Below are 2,255 nucleotides of genomic sequence, written 5' to 3' on the forward strand. Positions count from 1 at the left end.
TTTGATACTGGATCAAAGCAAAGGATAAGTGTTATGGGGTATCAGAGTTAAAATTCCTTACACTAATTATTGTATTGCTTTGCCTTCTGTATATGCTCAAGTATAAGTCGACCCGAGTAACAGTCAAGGCACCTAATTTTACCACAAAAATTGCATTAAAAAATGTGCTGAAAAACTCGGCTTACACATGAGGATATACGGTAAACACTTGGGAGCTCATTATCTGCATATTGTCATTAAGATACCCTATTTTATGTAATAGATGCAGTTTTAAAAATTGATTATTGCTTTTCTTGTACCTTAATCATACATGCACTAAAAAATGCCTCATTATTTAAAGTATCCTTCAGCAGAACCTTCCCCCAGTATTTCCTATGTTGAACAGTAAATCCTAACATATATGTTAGCTATTCTTAGATGAGATTTCTTAGTATGAGGTTATTCTACAATCCTCTTTCTTTGCACCGATGAGGTAGAGAGCCAGGGTTTATCAATAAATGTATTTAACTCCATTCCACAATTCTTTTTCCCAGCCTGGCCAAGTACCATATCTCACTCTCTCATCACTCTGTGTTAATTTTGTGTCTCCTAATCGATTTGCATAATCCGCTGGTGTAAGCAGGGAACTGGAAAGCCTAGGACAATCATAGTGACTGTCACCAGGAGAAGGGTGACTCGCCTCCCTTCACTCATAGCCCTAATGGAGGGTTATTGCTCTTTCCTGCTAACTTCTCTTCATCTCAGTTTGAAAGAGAAAAAAATGAGATATAAGAATAGAATGCACAGCTGGGATGACCACATTCTGGAAGATGATTGATAAAATTGTTCATTATATATTCAAAATATTGCTGAACAATTTCTTCTTTGAGGGCTTAATTTAGGCACTACTACATTCCATCTCATCATGTTGGACCTGTGTGGTGGTAGACATGTCATTATGAGATTCTTTAAGCATCAAGCAAAGAGCCTTGGTAATACTGTTGGTTAGGCACTGGACTGCTAACTGAAAGGTCAATGGCTCACATGTACCAATGGTTCCTCGGTGGGGAAGACGAGAGGGCTGTTTGCTTTCCAAAGATTTACGGCATCCGAAACATCGTTGGAATTGACTCCATGCCATCATGGGGTTTAAGCATCAAGAATGTTTGAAATCCTTTAAGAGGCTCCGTCTTAAACCACTCCACATAGGAAGGCTGATTTATATGAACTATTTAAGCGACTATGAACGAGTCGAGGAGACAAGTCTCCCTCCCCATCCCTCTTCCCTGGAGCAGGACTGAATCCGCTCTAGCCTGGACCAGTGCTAGAATTTCTTTGCCAGTCTTGCCTCTTGCCAGTTCATCTCTCACATTGTTAGAGACCTTTTTCTAACCCTTCCTGGGCTTCCTCATACCCTGGACAAATAAAGAAACAAGCAAACAAATCTGAAGCTGGCTAGTCCATTCTGACCCATAGTGACTCTTTAGGACAGAGCAGACTGGCCCCAGGTGTCCCAAGTCTGGACTCTTTAGGGAAGCTGACTGCCACCTCTCTCTCTTATGGAGGGTTTTAGCCACAGATATTTTAGCCAAGTGCTTAACCACTGTGCCACCTGGGCTGCTCTCCAGGCCCTGCAGGAGAAAAATCCAAACTGACCAGAGAGAAAAAAAAAATCCTTCACGACTTCGCTCTTGCCTATACTTCCTGTTGCTTCTTCTGGCCGCCTGCCTCGTCTATGCTTTAAGCGCACAAATTTACCCCAAACCACAGTGTTTTATGCTACTATGTTTTCTCCTATAGCTTCTTCCACCGATTTACCCTAACTCACCCCCACGCTGACATGGGGTCCTCATGATGTTGAGGAAAAGCAAACGCTTCTGGAAGGGGGACATTATACCTATTTACTAAAGTTCTTTGAGCAAATAAGCAAATAAACATCATTTTTAGACGTTCAAAGTGCTTTTGATGTGGTTCTAGAAACAATTTTTTTTAAAGAGTTCCTACCATAACCCGAAGGAGCCTGATGGTGAGGGGTTTAAGGAGAATTGCTAAGTGAAAGGTAGGCACCTGAAACCCGTCACCTGCTCTTCAGGAGAAAGCTGCACCAGTCTGTTTTTGTAAAGATAACTCAGTTCCACTCTGTCCTATCGGGACATTGTGTGTTGGAACTGACTCAATGGCGTGTGTGTGTGTGTGTGTGTGTGTGTGTGTGTGTGTGTGTGTGTGATAATCCCAAACTGATCCATTGGATTGAGCAGGGGAAATAGTTTTCAAAA

The 2,255-nt window shown here is 41.8% G+C and overlaps 2 protein-coding genes across 2 annotated transcripts in view; one reads left to right on the forward strand and one right to left on the reverse strand.

Annotated features, from left to right (window-relative positions):
- Nucleotides 1-2,255, reverse strand: part of FAM227B (family with sequence similarity 227 member B) — a 210,409-nt gene that overhangs the window by 132,142 nt on the left and 76,012 nt on the right. The window lies entirely within an intron of this gene.
- The window catches only part of FGF7 (fibroblast growth factor 7), a 62,530-nt gene that overhangs the window by 40,446 nt on the left and 19,829 nt on the right, over nucleotides 1-2,255 (forward strand). The window lies entirely within an intron of this gene.

Source organism: Echinops telfairi, unplaced genomic scaffold, assembly GCF_000313985.2.
Source record: "Echinops telfairi isolate 266 unplaced genomic scaffold, ASM31398v2 ScPeMD7_8;HRSCAF=38, whole genome shotgun sequence".
Classification (NCBI taxonomy): Eukaryota; Metazoa; Chordata; class Mammalia; order Afrosoricida; family Tenrecidae; genus Echinops; species Echinops telfairi.